Source organism: Lutra lutra, chromosome X, assembly GCF_902655055.1.
Source record: "Lutra lutra chromosome X, mLutLut1.2, whole genome shotgun sequence".
Classification (NCBI taxonomy): domain Eukaryota; kingdom Metazoa; phylum Chordata; class Mammalia; order Carnivora; family Mustelidae; genus Lutra; species Lutra lutra.
In genome coordinates this window covers 85,799,519-85,818,263 of record NC_062296.1, presented here as the reverse complement: position 1 = coordinate 85,818,263, position 18,745 = coordinate 85,799,519, and positions in this window count along the sequence as shown.

Here is an 18,745-nt window from a genome sequence, read left to right as displayed (position 1 = left end):
GTAATGTCAAGGCCTCAGATTTGATTTTGTTTGCTTTCACTACATGACATTAATGTACGAATTTATTAGAGTTGATAAAGAAACGCTATACCAAGCTTGTGGTTGTCTGCGTGCACGTCCAGATAGTCGAGTGTTAACACTTGCCCTCATTCTACAGATAAGCAGATCACTAGCAGCGAAGGGCTGATGTCCTGTAGGACCTTAAATGAGCCCCCAGGGGAGCAGCACGAAGTTCCATCCATGAGCCGTGTCTGTGCTCAGCACTTGCCGCTCGCCGTGGTACTGAGGATGCGAGTGCACTAGAAGAGGCCAGGGCCCCCACAAATCCTGTCCCCGGCCCCGGGCTCCTATGTCTGCCTGCGGTTCTGGCTGCTCTTCTGTCACCGGGGGCCAGGAGCCACACTGCCTTTCTGCCTTCAGCTCTCCCAGCTTACAGGGTGCAAAAGCCTTAGAGGCTCAGGACGGGGGCTGTGTCGCCTTCGGCACCTGACTCCTTGCCCCTCTCGGCTATGCCAGGAGCTTCTGCTCCACGCCTTCAAGCCCACAAACTCCTCCCGCTGCAGCAGCACGTCTGCCGGTTGACACGGTCCCCGCCGAGCCTCCAGGGCTGATGCTCTCGTGGCGGGAACGGGGCGTCACTGTGCTTGTCTGGGACTTGGGTGATTCAGACCCGCTTGCTCTCGGCCGTCCGGTTTGTCAACTTGTAGTCCAGAGACGGTCTAACGCGTTAGGCTCTCGGGAACTCTCCGGGCTTTTAAAACGATCTTTCCTCGGTTCTGCCTCTCAGGCCATCCTTCCAACACCAGCGGGCGGAATTCCGCAAGCTGACCGCGGCAGCCCTCTGGGCGCACGGAGCGTTTGCTTTCGTCTTTGCGTGATTTCTGATCCTTGCGGCGGCTCCGGAGTGTGTGTCCAGGGTGGGACTTCCCAGACTTAAACCCAGGCCCTTCTGTAATACGACTAGAAAAGAGCTGAACCTCATGACGAGGAACGACGTAGTTGGGAGGAAAAGCCCCGCTCTCCGAGCTGCGAAGGGATCGCATTCACAGTCGGCCGAGTGAGTGAAGTACGTTTGAACTTCCGGGGCCGCTGCTTCGCTGAGATGCTGGGACTCGCTTGTATTTCGCAGTCCTCTGAGGCTGATCCAGGGAACGAGGGAGGGAACCAGGGAGGGCTCTCGGGCACGGGGGACGTGCGGCCCGGGGCCTACGTTCAGAGTGCATGGCAGACGGGGTTCCGTCCTCGGCCTCCCGACGTTTCCCGTTTTGTCCTGAAGGTTGATGAAACTGAACCTCGAAAGCAGCTCTCCACGGAGAGTCCTCAGCCCGAGCGTCCCCACTCTCCTTACTCTTCTAGAAGCAACTTCAGACACGCGGGACCACCTGCTTCGGCTCCAGGGGCGCTGGCAACCCGAGGGGCGAGCCATAAGGAGTAAGAGACCTACTCCTCTCCTCCAGCTGCTTCCACCATACGTTGGTGACCCAGCGTTCGTGGAAAGGAGCCTCAGGAAGCTCATGATAGCGCACGTGAGCCAGTTCCTGGCGACTGTGAGGGCTCGGTGTCCTAACACTCCAGTGACTGTGTCCTGCTCTTCAGCTAAAGAACCAAAGCACTTAACTAAGCTTGTTTGTTCGCAGAACTAACCCCTCAGGGGCAAGGGGCAGGCAAGGTAGGCTACGGTCCTAGGGAGCCCCACCCCACCTTTGGCCTCACTGTTGCACTTGCCTTTGGTGGGCCTGTGGTGCTCAAGTTCACCGATGTCAGGGGCTGGGGTCTGTAGACTCCGTAAGGCACAGCAGTCAGTCCAGTGAGAGAGGGAAGAGCATATCACACCTTTTTTATGTTTAGAGAAGGTGAAAGAAATGAAGCTCCTTCACGTTGAGTGTACGGGCGGACCGACATGCAGTGTTCTGGAGCGCTGGCTGGTGTTGACACGCCCCACACCCCCGGCCTTGCTGAGTTCTCCCCTTTGTGGCCTGGAGGCCGCATTTCCCAGGTCGCCTTGCCAGCAGTGGGGGTTAGAGTCCCCCACAAGGGAGAAGGCAGACAGTAAACAGAAGCAGTTTTCCTCTGGTGGCTGCTCAGGACAGGCCTTTGGCACAGCAGAAGGCAGGTGTGCATTTGGCCAGTGGCCACCAGATGTCATCTGGAGACCTCCCCATGTCAGGCACACAGGAGGCTGAAACCACGGGGGGTGCTTCCTGGCAAGCCTTGCACGCCTGGATCTCTGGGAGCCACGTCCATTGCCCTGGCCCCCTGCCCTCCAGTGACTGCAGAAGCTTCTGGTTCTGTACCCCACCACTTCCGTTCTGAAGACGTAGGACGTCGCATATACCCTCTCAAGCCCGGACTTGTCTACCTCCTTCAGTGGGTTGCCCCAGAGAAGCTGCCCACTGTTGGGAGAGAGGAGTAGAAGTTCCACAGTGAAGGGCCTTATGTAATCAGATCTGAGCCTCCTTTGGCTCTAAGACCCGCCGACATTTAATGGACCAAATGGGTGAGAAGAAGGTGGCCTATTCAATCAGATGCCATGGGCATCCCTGTCGCTAATTCCATAGATGTTAGGAGGTGGGGAGAAGTGAGTGGGTTAAGGCATAAAACTTTAGCTCTCAAAAGCTGAACAGGTTATTTGAAAAGGATAAAGCAAAGAAGCAGAGAACTCAAGACTGATCACGTGAGCCCAGTGCCCAGCAAGAAAGGGCAGCCCTGGTCTGAGCTCAGTAACAACCACAGCACAAATGAAAACGGAGCAACCTAATCAGATCTGCCAGAAATTCGCAATTCTCGAGACTCTGAAATGTGAAAGTGTAGCCAACAGCATAAGCAGAAGCTCTTGCCACGAGCGTCTATTTTGTCTTTAGGCATCAGCTGATGCCAGACAGAAGCCGTCACATTTAGCAGGTCATTTAACAATTTCCTTGCACCCACCAAATAAAAGAAAGAGGAAGTTGCCATGATCGTAGATTAACACAGTCTTAGATATGTCATCCATATGTCATGCATGGATCCTGTTTAGATCCGGCCTAAGAGAAGCCAACAGTAAAAAGGTGTGTATGAGTCAGTCCGGGAAGGGCAGGTACCCAGTGGATATTAAATGAGTGTAAAGAGTTATTCCTTTAGGACAATGTGGTCACAGCAGACTGATGGTAACCAGAAATGTTTGTGCCCAAGAAGACCCAAAATTGGATCTTTGATAAATAGCCAGCAGTCTCAACCATATATCGTGATCCTAATGGCAAAACCTAAGACACTCAAGACTTCCTTGGTCTTGGTCTTCCTAGATCCTCCCCTCCCTGCATTCCACTCACGCACCTGGCTCCTCTGACTTCTCCGTAGCCCTTACACATGCGGTTGGTTATATTATCGTTCCTAGTCCTTGCCTCCACCTTTCCCTGTAAGAGGATCTTGCGTTGCCTCCATTGGCATGGGCTTACGGTTCCTTCTTTGTCTGTGCCCCTGTTGGCCCTGAACCTTGCTCTGGCTGAAACGTAAGTGGCCCAAAGGCACATCAAGCCCCAGCAGAAGCTCTCCGGTGGCTTCTTGGTCATCTGTCTCTCTCATTCCCCTCAGCTGCAAGCCCAGCGTGTGCCAGGGGCTGCGTCTTCAGACCAGCTTCTGGAGCAAGAAGGCCTGTGGGGTGGGGCCAGGCCATCCCGTGCCTCCTGCAGAGAGTGTCCCTAAGAAGTCAATGTGCGCAGTGTCCTGGGTCTGGGGGACTCAATACCGCAGCTCAAAAATAGGGTGGAATGTAGCCAAGGCCCTTGCTGACATCTTGTTTATTTGTACCCTGGCTGTCTTCCCCACCGGAAGGAGCTCTGCGTTTCACGCGCCAGCAGTGTCCGTCCTGAAGGGCCCCTGACTCGAAGTACGGCCCTGCTGTTTGTGGACTGACTCCTCCCCCTGGGGAATCAAGTTTGGTTTGAGTTTTCTTGGCACCAAATTCACTCCGAGCCTTTTCCCCAGGTAGTTAGTACTATAAACTGCCATTTGGCCTTTAAATCATTTTCCGGTTGGTTCTACATACCTAGTGCCAAGCACTGGAAGCCCAGGGAGAAAGAGTGAGTTACTGGAGAACAGTGTGTCTCTGAAGAGAGTGAAACACTGAAATTCCCAAGCAGTTATCTAATTTAACATGGCATTACTCTAGCAGCCCTGAGTCCCTCGTGCTTGCCTTCCTACTAAATATCTGTAAGGAAATGAAAATGAGGAAAACGCACACTGGCCCTGAAAACAAAGATGGGTAGGCTTGCACCTGCTGGGGTTTGGGAAGTACTCCTACGCACTCTAAGGTCCACAAGAAAATTCCTGTGACTTCCATTTCCACACATCCTTCATCCCCCGGCCCAGACACGTGCGCATGTCTGGCTTCTGGGCGCACATTACAACCCAGGGCAGCTGCAGATCTCACCGAGCACGGGCCTTTGAGCTCTACCACGCTCTACCCTTGCTTTTCCCTTCACTTACATCCATTCCCAAACAGCCAGTGCACAGTGGTCAGGAAGGAGGCGGAGGGGAGCGGCGCTCTTTGGGGGGGGGGGGCGGAAGACCCCATAGGCCGAGCACTGCAGGTGGAAGCCAAAACAGGAAGAGCCCTGGCAATTTCTGGTAAATTCTAATGAGTATTTTAAAAAGTGGAGGTGGGAGGAAGCACCCCTAGAAAGGGGGTAAACGACAGGCAGGCTCCTGGGCGTGCAAGAGTGAAGGTAAGAGGCGAGATCCCTGACCTGAGGCACCTTCCTGCCTATGTGGGAAGAGAGCATGAGAAAGCTCCAGAGACTTGGGTCCCTTAGAAATGTACAACATGTGGCAAAGCTCAAGTAGGCAGGAGATGCACCAGATGATGTTTGCCTGCTGGGTGGAGGATGAGCCCCTGCCGGAGGAAGGGTCGCTGTAGCTCAGCCCAGAAGGATGACGGAGGGGCGGGGTGGGGTGGTGAGGAGGGGTGCAGGGCAGTGGGCTTTTTAGGCCAGGGACAGCGAGCAGGGGTAAACTGCTAGAAGCACACCCATGTCTCTTCTAGGAGATCTGTGGCTCTTTTGAAGACATCATAAATATATCTGGTGAGCATTTTATCAAGGACCTTTAGCTTTTGTCCTCGTGGTAAATCAGTGGTTCCCACATCATTTGCTGAACACTGCTTCCCTTCCCAATGGGTTCCAAAAAATCACCTTCACCCTCTATTAAATCCTGATGAAGAAATGCTAAGAAAACCTGGAAACACGCAGCTTGCCTAGGGATGAAACTAGCCCGAATGAAAACAGGATGCGTGTTATTCGTCCCCTTTTATCAAACCGGCGAAGATGAAAAACAGAATTAATTATTCATGCTGATGAGAAGCAAATTTGGTACAAACATATCCAAAGGGCAGTTTGAAAATATATGTAAGAAGCCTGACTGGGTCCACGACAAGGGGATTTTCAAAATAAGTCGAGATTTATTCACATGGGAAGGCATGTGTTATATGTCGATCCAAGTAGGTCACGGAAGCAGACATGTAGCCTAACATCCCGGCAGATTCTATTGTGTGTTTATACACAGATGTGTTTACATATCTAGAAGACATTACGGAAGATAGATACAAACATGCTTACAGTGGGCGTCTCTGGGTAGGTGGGATTCCGGGTCTGTTTCATTTCATTTTGCTTGTATTTACTTTCTGATCTTGCTACAGTGTATTGCTTTTATAATGATTGTTTAATTACAAAAACACAGGCCATAGCATGTTCAAATCACTGGTGGAAGATAAAAGGAAATAACACATTGCCACGTAGTGGGAGGCAGAAGCAGCCAAACCGTAAGAAAAATGCATAACCTGTGTCAGAAGGCCACCTTAAGGTAATGGCATGTCAAAACAGATTAAACATCCATATTTTCAAAAATTCAAAGATGGATTCTAAAAACAATTATATGCTTTTACCTACCTTGTCACTTGCTTTCAACTTTAAAAATAAAGGGCTAGAGAGAAAGGGATCTGCAGATGAACCAAAAGTAGGACCCAGTGAATCTATCGATCCCTGCACCATAGAATTACACGCAAAAAGCAGTCAACGCATCAGGAGTCCTTATATGGTGAGAGGTTTGAGTACAGGGGAGAGAGATCGTGGACTGGCACAGATGACCAATGACACAGAATCAACAAGTAAAAAGCCACGTCTGATAGACCATACAGATGATTTACTAGAAATGCAATAGAAAAAAAAAAAGACTTCACTGTATCTTTTAGCCTTTGACATAAGTAAGCAAAATTAAGGGCAGATATGATATAATGAAAAAAGTGTTAGTGACAGACATCAGATTGGAAAGAGAATTCAGGAATCTATGGAACTTTCACAAAATCAAGTCCATCCTAAGGTACAAAGTACCCTCGGAATTACACAAAGCAAAGTTAGTAGAGGCTACAGGCTGAGACATAAAATTAGAGGTTAAGGGGACGGTTCTGAAACACTAACAATGAAAACAATAATCGTCCCCACCTTTCTAGGCACAGCTTCTTTCCTGAACATTCTCCTTGAGTACTAGGCCTATCTAGTCGTCTCGCCTCATCCATGAACTTCGGTTCCCTGAGGTCAGCCCAGCTCTGGAAGCAGATGATCCTCCTGACGCATCATCACATCCAGAGTAGTCTGATGCTGCGTCACGATGCCTACGTCTTTCACTGCCCTAATCTCAGCACGTGGCCAGCTCACGTCATCACAGGAAGGAGAAGCTCAGTACAGTTCACTAAGATATTCGAGAGAGAGACCACGTTCACAGAACTGTCATTACAGTACTCTGCTGTCATTGTTCTATTTTCTCGTTAGTTATCATTGTTCATCTCTTACTGTGCCTCATTCATGCATGAAACGGAATCAGGGATATGTATGTACAGGAAAATCATGGTGCATGTAGTGTTGGGTCTTCTCTGCAGTTTCAGGCGCCCGTTGGGTGTCCCATAAAGTATCCGCCGTGGATAAGGGGGACTGCTGTGTATCCTCTTGGCCCATGGTGCCTGCACCTGCTAGCCCCAAGGCCCATCTCCTACTCATCACACCTAAATCTTTTCCCGTCTCCTCTTTGCCAATCTAGCCCTCTGCAGTCCTGCATTCTTGACAACATGTCACCTGCCCTCGAAGCCAGGCCCCTGATGGGGTGGCAGCCACTGTCCGCCAGCCTTCAGGTCACCAGCTCCCGCACATCCCGCCTCCCACAGCCCTCTGGTCATCTGGGTCCCCCGGTCTGTCATTCCCTGAGCTCGCTGCCAGAGGTCATGTCAGTTAAATTTCTGCCCCAGGAGCACTTCCACTGCTGACATTTTATTTTGGGTTCTCTGGGGTTAGCTCAGTATCTCCTGCGTAAGAGATACATAAACGTTGGTTGAATAAACAAAAGCAGACTTTCTTCTGAAAAACATATCCATTTCCAGTACATCTGCCAGTTTAAAAAAACTCATTTTATGGATGTTTGTACCTGACTAATCCACGCAGTTCCCCCCACCACCATGACACATCTCACAGGTGTTTGAATAGTGATGAAGGACGAGTGATCCCAGGGATTCTTGTGGCAAAGGTAGACAGTGCTTGCAAGAGAACTGAAATCCTGACCTTGTATGCACGTACGGAAAGATTTGTCTAAGACACAAACCAAGTGCGTTAAAAAAAAAAAAATGGCTTGGTGTTTGGGTGCATATGTGTGAGCGCAAGTGTGTGTATGCGTGTGTAACTAGGATTTGAAGATCTAACTATGGCCTCTAAACAATGAACTTTTGTCCTATACCCTACAATTTATATCTTGTATCTCCAAACCAAATGCTGGCTGATGCCGTTTTTTCTTGAGTCAGGCTAATACTTTTCTCCACAATTTAGAGGCTACATTTTTCATGCTTTGGAATTGGAATTTAAAAATAAAAGTATATGGGCACCTGGGGGGCTCAGTCGGTTAAGCATCTACCTTTGGCTCAGGTCATGATCTCAGGGTCATGGGATCGAGTCCCGCACTGGGCTCCCTGCACAGCGGGGGTCCTGCTTCTTCCTCTCCCTCTGCCTGCTGCTCCTCTGACTTGTTCTTGCTCTCTCTCAAATAAATAAATAAGTAAATCTTAAAAAATAATTTAAAAATACATAGAAGGTCAAAGTTGTTCTTGCTGTCCCTATTTCCCATAAAACACCTGTTTCCATTGGCTCTGTCAAATGTTCCCTTCTTTTGTAAGATTAAATAATTAATTCATTTATTTATTTATTTTTTGAGTAAAGCGACTGAAGTTTATTCAGTGAAGACACAGAAAAAGGTCTCAAGAGTGAGGGGGTCCCGACAGGGCTGTCAACGAGGGCCTCTAAGTTTGGTCTCTTACAGGAAGCTAACCAGTCCCTTTAACGTCTCTACTGATAACACCTTCAGTGACTTACTTCCTTTTTAGGGGCTGGTTATTCTCTGTTGGTCACAGGTGACTATGTTTTTTTAAAAAGCTCTGTGATAGTACATTTGTTCCTGCAAAAACAGACTTGTGAAAGGAAGCCCGGACCCATCACCCAGCTTCAGTCATTACGAACTCACGGCCACTCTTGTTGCGTCCATACACGCACCCACACCCCCCATTTCCATGTTGTTTTGAAGCAAATACGACTGATCATTTAACCTAAATAGGTCAGTATGCATATCAAAAAGATAAACTTTTTTTTTTAAAGGAACTGCTGTCACGCTCGAATAGTTCATCTCTGACACTGTTTTCTAATGACAGGAACCAGGGCTCCTTGGAGAAATGTCTCATTCTAGGACCAGGGCAGGGAAAATTCCAGATGAGTCTGGAGCATCTTGTCGTATCAGAAGGATGTGCTCTAAAAAGCACAAGGATGGGGCAATTCACAGGGACACGGGAGCCGACCAGAACGGCTCCCAGTGCTTCAGCCTGGAACAATTTGAACAGTAAGTAAAGTAGTATTGGATCAGACCCCAAAGCGTAAAATAACCCCCCATGAGAGCATACTGCTGTGAGCAAGTGACGGAAGGAATGAAGAGATGGGGGACAATAGACACACCTGTGCAGAAGAACCCCAAGTCATGCAGATTCTCACTCCAGGGGGTGGAGCCCCGCTGCCCACGCCCTAGTGTGGGCCATGCAGAGACTTCCTTCCGAAGAGGACGGTGTGCAGGGTCATGAAAAACAAGGAGTCTGTATGTCATTTCTATATGGGAGATGTATTTAGAACGGATAATCAGCATATGACTGTCGCCATTTGGAAATAGTCACCGAGTGAGAATTCCTTGCTTCTAATTTGCAGCGTCTTTTAAGAAGATTTATTTCTTTGAGAGAGTGAGAGAGAGAGAGAGAGCAGGAGCAGGGGTTGAAGTAGAGGGAGAAGCAGACTCCTCGCTGAACAGAGAGCCTGACAAGGGGCTCGATCCAGGACCCTGGAATCACGACCTGAGAAGTCAGATGCACAACCGAATGAGCCACCCAGGAGTCGCTGCACCTTTCTGTATTAATTTATGTATTAATATATTTCAGAAGTTAGCATGGAAGCTGGCAAAAGCAAAAGCAATAGTGCCGTTAGGAAAAGTGCAGGTACACAAGACACGATTCTGGTCAGGAAAGTGCTCCAATGCACCCCCTTCCTGAAAGTGTCAGCGGACTATGGAGAGACACTGGTCAGGGCGGGGAGGGTTGGCAATCAGCCCTGCGTTCCACTGTGGACGCTTCCAGATGTCTGGACTGCCTGCTAACTGGACATACTGATGACAACAGTGCTGAGTATCGTCAGCTGTGTTATTACGTCATACTAAGCAAACTGCCTGAGGCAGATGTGGTTTTGGTCACTGTGCTCGGATTAGTCCGAGTACCCCATGCTCCGCTGCAGTAACAAACAGACCCCGACAGCTCCGTGCCTTTGCTTTTCCTCCCCTTCTCCCAGGCGAGGTCTGATGCTCCCTAGCCACCGCGTCTTTCCTCTGGCGCCGCTCCTGGAATGCGTGGCCTGCAAGATCTTTTTTTTTTTTTTTTAAAGATTTTCATTTATTTATTTGAGAGCGAGAGATCACAAGTAGGCAGAGAGGCAGGCAGAGAGAGAGGGGGAAGCAGGCTCCCTGCTGAGCAGAGAGCCCAACGCAGGGCTCGATCCCAGGACCCTGGGATCATGACCTGAGCCAAAAGCAGAGGCTTAACCCACTGAGCCACCCAGGCACCCCTGCAAGGATCTTTTCATCGCCCCAGCCCGGAGGTACCCGTGGTAGTTCTCCTCGGGGCCCACTGGTAAGACGAGCACGTGGCCCTGCTCAAGGGAGAGAGTGGTTTTCCCAAGAAGAGGGAAACGGAAGGCTTGGACAACACGTAGCATCGTTTCTCCCACGAAGCTGTGCCTCCTGTGTTTCCAGGCGAGGGTGATGGCAGATGGCGTTGGAGCTGGGCCGGGTTGGCGGCCTCACTGAGAAGCTAGGGGTGCAGTGCCGATGTGTGGACAGGTGACTAGGGGGGCTGAGTCTGGCTGGAGCCCGCCTGTTGCCCCCAAGGAGAGTAGTCGTCCTGGAAGTTGTGGACATGCAAACTTTTGAGTCTCACGCCACAGACCTTCCAGTTTTTCCAAAGCAAGTAGAAATACAGATTTTCATGGGAAATCTCCCAATTGTAAGATGGATGCTTAAGTATACGAAAACCCAGGCCAGATAAAATGTGTATGATGCGGGCCTAATGTGACCTCTGTGTTGTCAGTGTAGGATGTTAGCCCTTTGGTCTCAGAGCTTGGGATCTCGAGCGGCCAGCCCTCTACACCTCTGGGAGGTAAAGCTGACCCCACATTTCTAAGAAGAATCTTAGCTCTGCCTGTGAGCATTCATTCTCTCTGTCCACCTTCGTTCCTGTTCACATCCTCCATGTTGACCACAATCCCTGCTCAGCCGGCCACAGGGGCACTTGGGGCCACACGTGAAGGAGGACAGAGTCCCTTATTCTGCCCAGGTCATTGCCAGGCTGTGTGATCCCGAGGCATCTGGTAAACCACAAGTGTTGAGAGAGACCGCAGCATGGGCTGGATACTGGGGAGTCATTACGAACTTGGAGAGCTGAATGAGGCCTGGACAGGAAGGCCCTTGGGTCACTTCCAGATGGCGTCTTAAGGTCCGAGGGAAGCAGTTAAGGAGTTCTGAACGGGGGTGGGTGTCACACAGCAGACCAGCATTGTGGGCATTCTGGACAGATCGTTCTGGCAGCTGCTGGGGGTTGGGGGTGAGCTCTCAGTGAACAGAATCCATCCTCCAGCGTGCACAGTGTCCTTGACGGAATCCCATTCTGGTATGCTTTTGGGCGGCGACTCCAACAATTTCACTGTAACCTTTTCCTGGGCTGTTGTCAGAGGAGGAGGTGTCCCTCTGAGGATGGCCAGAGTCGTTGGGTTCGTGATAGCCACGAACGGTCAGGCACAACCACCTCTGTCTTTAGAATGGGAGGTGGCATCACGTTTCAGGTTGCTCGAGGTCTGGGACCACAGCCAGGCGACAACGTGGGGCTGGCGTCAGCACCGGAGAAAAGGCAAGGGAGGAGAGGTTCTGACTTCTGCAGTGGGTGGCCACCATGTGGCCTCTGGTTAGGACAAGGTGTCAGCCCAGAGAAGGGTGGTGTGGGGAGGTTGTGGCCATGGTGTTCCCCAGAGCGGGGCCGGCCTGCTGTCCCCAGTGCTCCCTGGTGGGAGCCTCCCAGGGCTCTGAGGCCCAGACTCGGCCTGGAAGGCAGACTGGCTGTGGTCAGACTCCCACAGCAGTGGGGTCGTGTCCCCTTGTATTTACGGACCCCTGGCACGTCTCTTTCCTAGTCTCTGCCGCCACCAAAGCCCCACTTCCCCCTCCATCTCTGTGTGTCTCCCTGTGTCTCTCACACATTCTTTACCTCACGCCCCCTCACTCGCACACACAGACACATCCGTGTACACCCCCCTTGGAGTGGCAACCCGTCATCCGTCGCGCCTTGTGAGTCCAACCCGTGGCAGCACTTTTCCCGGAGCTGAATGAAACCGGCAGAATGTCCTGCGTAGCACGCGGGGCCGTGCTCCTCTGTGAGTGTCCCACCCCTTCTGTCTCGCGGGCAGAGTGGGTCATGGTCCCGTAGGTCACGTTTACGGTCACTTCACACCCTCTTCCTATGCCTGGCCATGGCCTGCCCTCTCCTGCTGCCTAGAAACCAGGCCTGGGACGTGAGCCTGCCCGGGAGACGCGAGCGTCGAGTGCCACGATCCCGGGACCGGCTCCACAAAGCGTACAGGGCAGCGCCTCTCGGCCTGATGCCCGTGAGACGCCCCGGCCCTGTGGAGCTCAGCACCCCGCTTCCCCTGACCAGTGCCGGGGGAACGTCCAGGGCCCGGGCCTGAGCCCCAGCCGTTTGCACAGCTCCCCTGGTGGATCCGCGTGCGGACAGGGCGATGAAGGGGCACTAAGAGGAGCGACCTGTGACAGCTGTGACATGGGTGGCTTCCTTGTCCCCTTCCCTCGAGCGCAGTGGCTCGAGTCTGGGGCCTGTGCTCTCTTGGAGACCTCACCTTCTGCCCTTCCCTGTTGCCTTCTGAGAGCCCCACCGCCCCCGCACCTGCTGGATTTCTCTCCTCCCTTCGAAGGTGGGGTTGTCGCTTGGACTCCATGAGCTCGGAGCCAGTGCGGTCCTCCTAGCTTGCAGTTCAGCCTCTCTCCCCCACTTTGCCGAAATGACGTTTTCCATCCCTTACTAAAGGGTGAGGAGGCGCCTTCCTGAGAACTTGGGGTCCTGGGGATTTTCCATGTGGATCCTTCCCCCGGATGTCCTAGGATGCTCACAGAGTAGGGGCTTCCAGAACAACATCGCTAGCCAGGTGCGGGTGTCAGGACCATGGCGGGCGCGAGCCCTGTAGTTGTGGCGGTGGCTGCCAGCAGGCGGCGCTGTCCTCCGGGCGCAGAGGGAGTGGGGCCGTGGGGATGTGGTGCTTTCTCTCCAGCAGGACTGCGGAGAAGCACTGGCTGTTCTGACTTTTTGAAAACCCACTAACTGCAAAGGCTCCAGTTTCCGTGGTGGAGGGGTCGGCAGCTCTTACACAGGAGGAGCGAGGGATTCCTTTTCAGCACTAACCTCACCAACCCTCTTCTCTAGTTCTTTCAAATACAGTTGCCCTCAATTTGTCTAGTAGCTGTGTTCCTGGGAGGCCGCCCACACTCTAGAGCTGGTTTAAAGGGTACCCAAGAAAGCTCTCTTACTGGAAAAAGAAATTGCTTTATCTCTCGAACAGCGAAAAAAAAAGTATATATATACATATATATATATATATACACACACACACATATATAGTATATATATATATACATATTTTATTTGCAAGATTTCATTTACTTATTTGCAAGAAAGAGAGAGCACAGCCAGGGGGAGTGGCAGGCCAAGGGAGAGGGAGAAGCAGGCTCCCCATTGAGCAGGGAACCCCATGCAGGGCTTGATCCCGGGACCCTGGGACCATGACCTGGGCCAAAGGCAGATGCTTAACTGAGTTACCCAGGCACCTCATGAATTTATATTTCTAATTCAAATAAAGGTCTAGCTTCTCTAAGACATGAGAAAGGTTTGATAAACGGGAGAATGGCTCTACATGTTTACCTCAGAGGAAGACCCCATGGCCCTATCCACCAGACAGCAGGCGTCTGGGGCTGCACAGCCCCCAGGGCCACTCTAGAGCCTCTCCTGGGCCATGGCCTTCAATGGGCCATGGAGCTGAGCAGTGGCCTCTGGACAGGGGGAGCCTATCTGCCACAGGAGAGGAAGGGAATGGTGGCCTGTGCGTGCTTCGTCCTGGCAGGCCCCCGGGCATATGCCTTATGTCATCAATCCCCACAGCAAGGCAGCCCTGAGTCATGGTTCCCCAGATGAGAAAACTCAGGGAGAGTGAAGTTTAAGAATGTGCACCGCTCTGATTCCATGGCCAATCTTGCCTTTGAGGTTTCTCCCCACCTGGGACTCTTTGTCTCCTTTTCTAACGAGTCCCTTTTCCTGTTGATGGCCAAGCGATCGATCCTGTCTCAGGCTAGGACGGAGAATGAGAGGACACGTAAGCCACTTCAACTATTAGTCAGTAGTCTGCAGGAGGCCCTCATGGGTCTTGGCTTGAAACCTCCCTTTGTGGAACAAAGCAGAACCCCAAAATATGCCAGCTACCGTGAAAAGCTTTATAAAATCAGGAATTTCAGTGAGCTTTGGTGGCCTTGGTCTCTATCACTAGCCATAAACAAAGTATAACACAAACAAATTTATTGAGTGCTCCATCCTTGGTGCCCCAAACGCGTCGTGTCGTGTTCTCACGGATGTCTTATTACTCCCATTTTCCAGATGAGGAAATGGGAGCAGAGAGATGGAAGTGACTTGCCTGAATCCAGACTCTGAAGCTCTAAAGAGTCCCTAGCCACCCCGAGGGCTCCCTAAATGCCATACAGTATGCTGGGTGTGAGAGATACAATGACCTTAACCTTGGCCCTAGAGCAATTTATGGTATGGTAGGATGGACAGAGACATACTTGCAAACGAAGGAGGTTGACAAAATGACATAGGTGTGCACACTGTCATGGGAGGGCCGGATGCAGAACTCTCGGCTTATGTTGGGCTCATCACAGAAACCTTTCTGGAGGCAATGTTATTTTAAGCTAAATCTTGAAGCATTAGCCAGAGTAAGAAGGTGGGGAAGGGGTGTCAGGGCCCTGAAGAGTAGACCCACAGAAGCTTATGCTGGGAACTGTTAACCTTCTCTATTCCTGGAGCTTACATATGGGAGTGAAGGGGGCAGCTCCAGTCACAGAGGTGGTCCACACTCTGATCTCAGAAGGCCAGAGACAGAATGCCTCTTCAGGGTATAAGGATATAGCCAACACTGGGAGCTTTTGTGCAGCAGCAGAACATGGTAAGGCTTGACTTTTACCAAAACTATTCTGGTGGAAGACTAGAAAGGAGATGGAGGGGGTGGCTACAAAGGGAGGCATGGCCCCCAGCCAGCTCTGAGCCCATTTTAAACGTCTAGGCAAAGGATGATGTGGCTTGGGTGACGAACAGTAAGTGTGGAGGAAAGGAATGGAAGATTTGGGGAATATCAAGGAGGCGAAATGAACAAGATGGGATGTGGGAGGTGAAGAAGGGGGCGGAGTCATGGACAACAGTCTCACATTTCTTGCTTGGGCGATGGGGAAGGAGGCAGCTGTAGAGAGGGTGCGACACAGTTGGATCTGGGGCCGGGGTGAGGAAGGGGGATGCTGAGTGAAGTTTTAGGGCATGTGGGTGAGCAGTAGAACATCAGCATCATTGTCCAGGAAGGGCAAAGGATGCCACAGTCAGGAGACGGAAGAACGCGGCGAGAGGCGTGCCAGGAAAGCTGAGAAGGGCGGGGGGTAAAAGCACCCCGCGAGGTCAGCAACATGGGGTTGAGAGGTGTCATGGCTCCCCAGGGAATTACTGTCACTTGGAACATGAAACAGTAGCAGAACTTCTAGATGTTACAAAAAAGAAAGAAAAGAAAGAAAGACGGGGAGGGAGGGAGCGGGGGGGGGAGGGACGGAGGAAGGAAGGAACTTACTTCAATAAAACGTCGATTAGAATTTCATTACTCTGGAAATTTGCAATGGTTCAAATGGATTCTGCTGAATTTTAACCTTCATGGTGGCAACAGGGGGTCTAAAGGGTAACTAAATAGGATGGGTGGGCCCCACGTGAAGATTCTAAGCTACAGTGTCAGGTTCATCTGATGCTTGCACGGGTCACGTGAGACTAGGGTCTGGAACTGGCCTAAAGCAGTAGGGTCCATCAGTGGCCGAATCCAGGGCAGGGCCCAGCACAGCCAAGAGGTGATAAATGAGGAAGTAAAGACAGCATGCTGTGTTTCATGTTGATAAGCAACTGTTGAAGCTTTCTGAGCTCCTCTGCACTGTGGGCCATGGACCAAAGGCCCTTGCGGGGGGAGAGGGGACCACTTCATGCTGTGGGCCAGGTTCTGGGCGAGAGGCTGCTGGCCAGTGATGGCCATGCAGGCATGACCTTCTGTCATGGAAGAAAAGAAGGGACATGACTGGAAGAGATTTTCAAGAAAATGAAGAAGAAAGTCACCAGTGTGGAGTGGGTACTGGGGACAGGACAGCCAAAGCCAGCCCTTGACCTTGGGCACCCTGCAAGGCATCATGTCATTCCAGCTCAGACCAGTCACCCATGGCTGGAACAATGACAGAGTTAAGGAGGGGTTTCCCCTGCCGGGTGCTTGATGCATTTTGAAAAGATTCCCATTGAAAACGGTGGCAGTAAAAAGGTCTCAGAGCTTAAAGAATGAGCCCTCGATTTCAGTGGCTCTCCCACTGCCTGCCTAGGCTCATTCCCCAGCCACACAAAGAAAACACACTGTTCTCATCCACCCTCAAGGACCTCAGAAGTACCCATTCACTTATAAATCGCTCTTAGCAATAATGCTATCCCAGTATTAACAAGATTCCTCCAAGGACTTCTGCCAGGTAAGGCCTGGTTAGCTGGTTTGCATTGGTCTGGTGCTTGAAATCATGGAGCCGCATTCAAACAAACATCACTTGTTAACAACCAACTTTGCACTCTGTACGCTGGCCTCGCCTCAAGGAAGACTGAATTCCGGAGGGCATTTCCATTGTCTCCATTGCCATTGTGGCTGCCTCAGGGACTGATACCTGCGGACAACCTGTAATCAAGGGGTGAGTGTTTGCTTTGAGAGGACAGTGGTTGGGCCCTTGACTGCTTCTCTGGCACTGGTACCCTGCCCCACTCCTGGAGGAGGAAACCATCATCAGGAACCTGGTCTCCTAATTCTGAGCTCACAGGTCATTCATTGGACCACGTGTGCCCTGAATGTCCCCTCTACTCATGGAGAAGATTAAGATGAGATAGTAGAAGGCACTCTGCCCTGTCATTCAGAGATCTGGTGGAGAAGACTTGGCAGTGGTGGTGGTGGTGGTCGGGCGGCAACAGCTACAGTGCTTGGGTCAGTCCAGCGCCACCACCATGGAGCAGCTTTTTCTCAATTGTGCAGGGCCAGGGGGCAGGAGGGTGGGAGTCCAGAGCAGAGCGGCTGCTGTCGTGTGATTTTATACACACACACACACACATGCACACACACACATTCTGGTCCTCTTTGTGTGATTTTGTGTGAATTAAGAGGCTGTGGCCAAATATAATTTGGGAGAGAATTGGTGAGGACCAAGCCAAAGGCCTGGGGAGGCCTATTCAGGGCAAATCACTCGGAAGAAGGGATTCCGGATTCAAAGAAATGAGACATGGGTTGATGAGGCTCCAAAGAAAATTCTGACTGTAAAGAAAAACTTGGGAGAGTCAGATAGGTCGGGTCCAAAGGGAAGTGAGGATGTATAAAAAGGAAATAACGAATCAAAGATCTCAGGCCCCACTGGGAATTGGAGATATGTTACCAGAGATATATAACTGACCAAAGATGGGGAGGAACTATTGAGTTCTAGGACGCTTTGCTGGAACCCACAGTTGGTTCCCAATTTCTATCTGGAGTTCTTCCATTATTTTTTAAAAAAAGATAACAGCATAAAGCTCAATAAATGAGATAAAATCCATATACTGTAATTACTTTTTTTTTTAAAGTATGGTCACAGGATTGGACAATCATCACTGCCACAGTCGATTTCACAATATTTCCATCACCTACCTGGAGCTACTGACTCTACAAAGTAGATGGAGAAACTGGGAGAAGAGCAACCAAGGTGACAAAAGGACTACAAAGTTGGAGCTCAGAGAGCACGAGAGGAGATGGGACTCTTGAGTCCAAGGGAAGGAGGCTGCGGAAAGATCTGGTATTTAAACGGGGAACTGCTAGGAGGAGGAGATTCGGCCTTTGTTTCCATTAAGGACCAACTAAAAAACTAGGCTCAAGCACATCAAGAAGGACTGAGGTAAAACACAAGGAAGAAAAACCACACCCAACTTCCTGGCAATATTTGTAAACTCCTGGGTTATGCTGCCCTTGCAAATAAGGCTAATGAATGCCATCATGGGTGGGGGCAGGGTTTGAGTAACGGGTCCTTCCAGCTTCATGGTGCTGGTAAAATATAAGGCATCCCTTCAGAACTGGCTGAGTGCCTGCCCTTTCTGTGAGGTGGACTAGGTTTGCTGAACCTGGTTTTCTTGGGAGAAGTTTCTAGAGGGCCCTGTTACATGCTAGATGAGTGATGGCCCTTTGGACGGATGAATGAAGTTTCCAAATGATAGTTTCCCGGTCAGATCAAGCACGTGGTGATAAGCCAGAAAGTATGAGTGGGGTACCAGAGACCACAGCTACAGCTCTCTCTTCCTGTCTCTTGATTTAATTCATTCTTCAGAGTTTTTGAGCTCTTGCTGGGGAACAGGTATAGGAAGACAAACCCTGGGAATAAAACAGTGGTTCTCAACCAGGGGTGACTTTGCTCCCCAGGGGGCTCTTGGCAAAGCCTGTGGACATTTTTATTGTCCCAGCGGGGGGTCATGGGGGGCAGGCGGGAGGGATGCTGCTGGCGTCTCATGGGAAAGACCAGAGGTGCTGCTAAACATTGTACAGTGCCCAGGACAGCACCCTATAACAGAGAATCATCCAGCCAAAGTGGAGAAAACTTGAGGTCAAGAAATAGGGTTCGGTCCCTGTTTTCAAAGAATTAAGCCTGATCATTGTAGTGTTTCTTAATATGGCTTGAAGTGTGACCTAATGAAAATTTCTGCATTTACAGAAACTCTCCAAGTTCCTTATTTGAAACGATTATATATAAAACTGAATTCCCAGTACCA